This window comes from Epinephelus fuscoguttatus, linkage group LG4, assembly GCF_011397635.1.
Source record: "Epinephelus fuscoguttatus linkage group LG4, E.fuscoguttatus.final_Chr_v1".
Lineage (NCBI taxonomy): Eukaryota > Metazoa > Chordata > Actinopteri > Perciformes > Serranidae > Epinephelus > Epinephelus fuscoguttatus.
The window spans coordinates 26,770,424-26,776,495 of NC_064755.1; positions in this window are offsets into that span (position 1 = coordinate 26,770,424).

Below are 6,072 nucleotides of genomic sequence, written 5' to 3' on the forward strand. Positions count from 1 at the left end.
GTGCTCACTGTGCCCCCTCATGAAGTCAGACTCCTTGTTAATAACATCATTAACTCATTTTTTGCAGCAGAGAGTGCTCTGTGATTCCTAAGGGAGATGGGTTAAGCTCTATCCAAGTACCAGTTCTGGTGTTACACTGACACTAGAGACATTCATACAGTATATCTAATTTCTCTGGAATTTTCCAAACCAGGCGGAAAAATCTTATCCCCTCAAATCCAGCCACACATACAAGTGGAGCTTGTTATAATACAAAACGTCACCACTAAAATAAGCTTCTTGTTGTTTTGGCATTATTAAATCAGGATTGTGTGGACAAAGATGCCCTTTATAAATGCGTTTTAGCTACCAGACTCCACTGTGTTTCACTGCCTCTCATCATAGAGCAGGGACAGGGACTGTCTGTATTGACCTCACAAATTACAGTCTGTTCATATCAACAGCATCATTAGTATTTTAGGATTTTAACTTCAGGGCTCAGACCTGATAACTGTGTGTCCATTAGTCTGAATTCAAGAGCTAATTGTTATTCTTCTCCTGTCTAGTTTCCCGCGGCCAACACTGAAGTGGAAATCTCAAGTGCGGGCTTTTTATGCATCCTAAAGAGTCGAGACTTGTTTCTCCGCACACCAAAGATGACCTTCTTATGACCTTTCCATAAAAGCAAGTGAGTACATCCTCCCCTGACTGCTGTTTCCCAGTGACTCAAAATAACTGGAGGAAGCAGAGTAATCATACCATGAGGACAAGCACACCATCATAATTATTAACCAGCTGACTCTGGTTTTTCTTTGGAAAACATGTAACTGAGTTAGGCATGTGCCATCACAGTGTCCTTCTACAGAGAATGAATTTGATTCTGCAGCAGGCATTATTGTAAGTACACTTCGGAGATTGCAACAACCCAGTCTACTTTTTATTTAAGATGCCTCCGATGAATAAAACAAATGAAATTGCATCTGCTCTGAAATTCCGACGTTTCATTGATGGCAAAGTCAATTCAAATTGAGTAATATTGAGAAATATTGCCTCAGTATTAAATCATGGCTCCTGAGGGCCTCCTGGGTGCAGGGGGCTAATTACTGGGGATATTTTTCCCCGGCACAGTCTGCTGCACTGCCTCTGTCATAATCAATGAGCCTTGTAACACTCAATTAGAACATAATTGGATTTGCGTGTGTTCGAGGTGGAAAAACATGTACATTTGAGCGGACATGAAAGAACTGCTTATCTCTGTTGACAGCTGTAATGAAGTTGAATTGGGTCGGCCAATTGTAAATTTCAGAAAGATTCAGTCAGTGTAAGCATATTCCAGCACATCCCCTCCCACCCTAAACCCAAATGCCTCATGTTTGGTTTTGTTAAAAACCAGCTTAGATTTACATTTTAATGTTTAATTAATAATTTACACATTGGGCACATGGCCTCAGCTAAATACAGTGAATCCATATGTGTTTGTCACATTGTTGTGTGCAGTCTGGTTCAAGTGGAATAATATGACTTTAGTTAATAGTAAATGTACACAGAAAAGCCACAGTCATGCTGTCAAATGGAAGTTTAACCTGTTTTGTGTGAGAAACTACAATAATGCTGCATCTATTGTGCTTAATTTTTTTTATTTTTCAAAAGAAGATAAAACTGTTTTCGGACGTAAATTTGTGGTAATGGTGTCTAAGTTGAAGCATTTCAGTGGGTATCTCCATGACAACAGTTGGCCAACATTTGAGGGCCAGTATTGCTAGGAAACACGCTACCATAGACTGTATAAAATAGTGTATGTAGCTATGGCAACGTCACCCATTGGTGTACGGACTGCCATTTTGATGTTCAGCATGTCAGCTGTCTTGGTATTTTGGAGCCAGATGTGAACATATTTGGATAAGAGGGTGGAGCTGTGGAGGAGCAAGGGGAGGAATCTAACTCACAGACTTTAGCGATGCCTCATAGATAGCCTGTCACTCAAAGCAGCCCCGCCCTTGAAAATGCATCGATTAAGCCTTGATAAAAAAGTAAACGGGTGATTTATATAAAAATTCTTCCCTGTTCAGTTGTCATGAAGGGGGAAGTTAGTCATACATAACAAAACATATTTTGTATCAGGCTGTAAACATGTTTATTGCTGCTGTAAATTTTTGCATTTTAATATGGGGGGCCTACGGGGATTGACTCGCTCTTGTAGCCAGCCTCAAGTGGCCATTTTAGGAACTGCAGGTTTTTTTGCACTTTGTCGTTGGCTTCATTTTTCAGCTCTGGAGGTTGCAGCCTTTTCACTACTGAATGCAACATGTTGTGGCTATTTATAGCTAACCTGGGAACCAGACAAATCCATTAACTCATGTTTTATTTGCTCCAGCAGATGCTTCTGGCCCCTCTTCCGTTCAGATTTCCAGCCGATCTGGACCTGGTTGGGCCAATTACAACTTTTTAAATCTAGTTAGTGGGATGTGTTTCAGATGGTGACTGACAATTTGCAGAGCCTTTGTGCTTTAGGCAAAATTTTTGGCTCATGCACCTTAGCGCCGTGGACACTATGGCGAGCATAAACCTAGTTTAGGACAGAGACAGAGCGCCATTAAGGCTTTTCTGAAAACAACCAAGATAGCTGCAGCTGATGTGGAGCCTCCTGTTGAAGAAGTATTTTCAAACTCTGATGGCAAAAACAGCAACATTCATTCACGGACATATTGACGCTCCACCATCAGAGCTCTTCTCTGCACGCTGTAGTCTGTTTACATTCATCCGTCACTCAGTGTTATGTCATTTTTTGTTGCTCTGATTGTAGGTCTGTTGCTCTGATAGGTTGTGGCGATGCCAGGCTAATGCAGGCATACTAACATCAATACACACCCTTTTTTAACCGGCTCACATACTATTAGAGTACTAATAGAGCTAAAACGTCTAACCCTTACAACAGTCAACATTTGGGAGGCCCCGGTGTGCTGCGGACTTTTCGTCTTCACTCAGAGAGTTGGACGTAACATGCTAGGCTAACTAGCTGCCTCTCCCCCTCTCCAAGCTAATGAACTGCCAGTGTGGCCTTTGGAACTGAGGAGATATTACAGACTAGTTTTACGAAGAACGCAGTCAAATTAGCAGTATAGACATTGACATTTGGAACAAAGCATGCACACCACCTAGAAAACCCCAGTGTAGCTAAGAAAATACAATTTAAATGTCTTCTTTTTGGTGATGACAATTTTGGCAAATTGAGCACATGAGCCAAATAAACACCAGTATACAGTTTCTACTGTTTTGTTAGCAATAATGCATGTTTGACTTTAACAGAGGTGATTAGTGTGATTAAATCTGAAACACTTTCTGGTACTGTAATGGATTTTTATAATATTGCACCTTGACATGTAAGGTTGAGTGAACCTGAACAGCCACTAGGAAAAAAAAATCAATTTCAGTCCTATGGGTCGTTTCTGTTTTGATATATTGCTGTTATTGTTGTAGGCCGGGTAGTGAAAGATTTATCTACCAGCTTATGAACACTGAAAATGGGATGTTATATCTAAGGAGCCCGTGACAAGTACAAATCTTCCTGATAGTTATTAAAGTGGTCATGATCACTTTGTGTGTGCAGCACTCAGTCTGTCACGTTCCCGCTGCGGCTGCCTGACAAGTGGCTTGAATTTATGGCGGGGAGGCAGGGTCATGTCTGAGTTGCTGTGTAATAATCCTCTTTATGTGACCGTTTGGAGAACACCTTTGCAAACACACCGCACACACTCAAGAATGTGATTTGATTTTCATGATCTGTTTACATTAAAATGACAGTTAACACTAAATGTTTTTAATAAAGAAATACTTTGTAGACATCATAGCTGTGTATATGCATTCACTCTGACCTGTCTGCTATTGGGGAAAATAATGTTCCAGTTGTGTGTGTAAATGGAGGTGGACTAAATGCCTCTTGATTAAAAGTAATTAGTGTTAATTACATGTAGTAAAGTTACAAAATAAATGTGATTTAATTAACTTAAGTTACTAATCAAAATGTCAGTGACCACAAAGGGGTTACATCTGAAAATATTATTTCCAGTAACGTTCATTTTGTTGCTCTGCATCTCTTCACCATGCAAGAATGACTTTTTTTGGCATATATCTGGACAATGCGGGTCAGCAAAGTCGTCGGGACAAATTTTAGTGCAACACCATAAAGGATAGGATGGCTTAAAAGGAGCTATCTCTATGTTCAGACAGGTGCCAGTCATTTGCAGTCATTTGACAGTATGGGCTTAGATGTTGATCATAGTTTCTGATTGGTTCTCTTACTGAAATTTGCACCACCTCTCATCTGCAATTAAATTAAGGCACATTGTTCTGCAGCTTGAGTTTGCTGTGCCTTGATCAGCCCAACATGCCAAGTAGGGTGGCCATGTTGTCCAACAACAATGCCTTTCAGTGCTGGAAATTAAAAAAAAAAATCCTTCTGAAATCAGAAAAGGGCTCAGTGTAAACTCTGTTTTCCAGCAGTGAAAATGCTGTCAACATGGACATAATTTGTGGTTTTAGGACTTTTCAGCTTTTCAACATGCCCAGTTTGAAACATTTGACAGAAAAGTAAGAAAAAAGTAATCAAATTAACTTGTTCATTCATTCGCTGAGTGGCTGGAGCCTATCCCAGCCGACATCGGGTGAGAGGCGGGGTACACCTTGGACAGGTCGCCACACTATCACAGGGCTGACACATAAAGACAGACAACCATTTACACACATTTAGAGTCACCAAATAACCTGCATGTCTTTGGACTGTGGGAGGAAGCTGGAGTACCCAGAGAAAATCAGGGTTCAAACCAGGATCCCTGTTGCTGTGAGGCAACAATGCTAACCACTGTACCACTGTGCAGCCCCAAATTAAATCAGTTACATTAAAATTGTTTACTTATTACAGTTTTGACACGGTAATTAGTAATGTGTAACCTTCCCAACACTGATCATAATATAATATAATATAATATAATGTAATGTAATTTAGTGTAATATCATGTAATAAATGGTTAGCTTGGTGTTTAGTACTGAAGTATGTGTTGCAGTGACATAAAAAGGATGAAACAGAGTTTGTAAAGCAAAGAGAGGATGTATTTATTGCTCTTGTAGGTGGTATATGTGTGTGTGTGTGTGTGTGTGTGTGTGTGTGTGTGTTTGTGTGTTGATGTCTGTTTTAGTCGGGGTGTTGTGCATGTCAGCATGATAGATGATGTCCTTGCCACGGCCTCTATTTTGTCATTCTGTGTGTGTGTGTGTTGTTTGGGTGGTCTGTGTGAGCATAAATTTAAAGGCTTTGGCGATGTGGGTCATTTGTGCGGGGGATTATTTGTTTGTCTTTGAATTTCGGATGTTGCAGTCTTATCTTACACCTACAACCCTGGAAGGCAGAAAGTTCAATCATATTGATATGTTTTCATGACCTTATTTTTTTTTCCTGGAATCAGGAGCATGATTTGCTTTTGTTTGTTTTTATCTTGTACTTTGCTCTTTAGGAATGATATTTGATTACTAAGGTGTCAGGGAAAGGCCTATTAGCTTCACTTAGCTTTTAGACCTGGCTTTTAAATCAGGGAAACACAACAAATGTCTCGAAGAGGAGAAAGAAAATGAAAGGCTCCATCATCAGTTTATGCTGAAATGATGCACACACACACACACACACACACACACACACACACAATTTATCTCAGGATACACGCTATGAATATGGATTTCCCCGTCAAAGCAACATGTCCTGCCTCAGTCTGCTCTGCTGGGGGATTTGCATTTCTCACATCTTAGAGTTTTTAATTATGAAACGAAATTTCACCCCAGCATGCCTCACATAATTGCTATCAAAATGAGAGATTTGCCAAATTGTCCCCAAAGAGCTTAATTGAGTGCAGAGAAATACTGATTACTTTCTTTTAGGTTTGATTCTCTGGGCACACAATATTTAGCATTTCATGTGTGTATCTAGTGTTTCTGTTTAGAGATGAATAGTGTGTTTTTATTTACATATAAATACAGTAGAGCCTCTGCCTGTGTCTGACATCATGTGCAGTATAAACTGGAAGCCATTCTACCTTTATTTCAGTG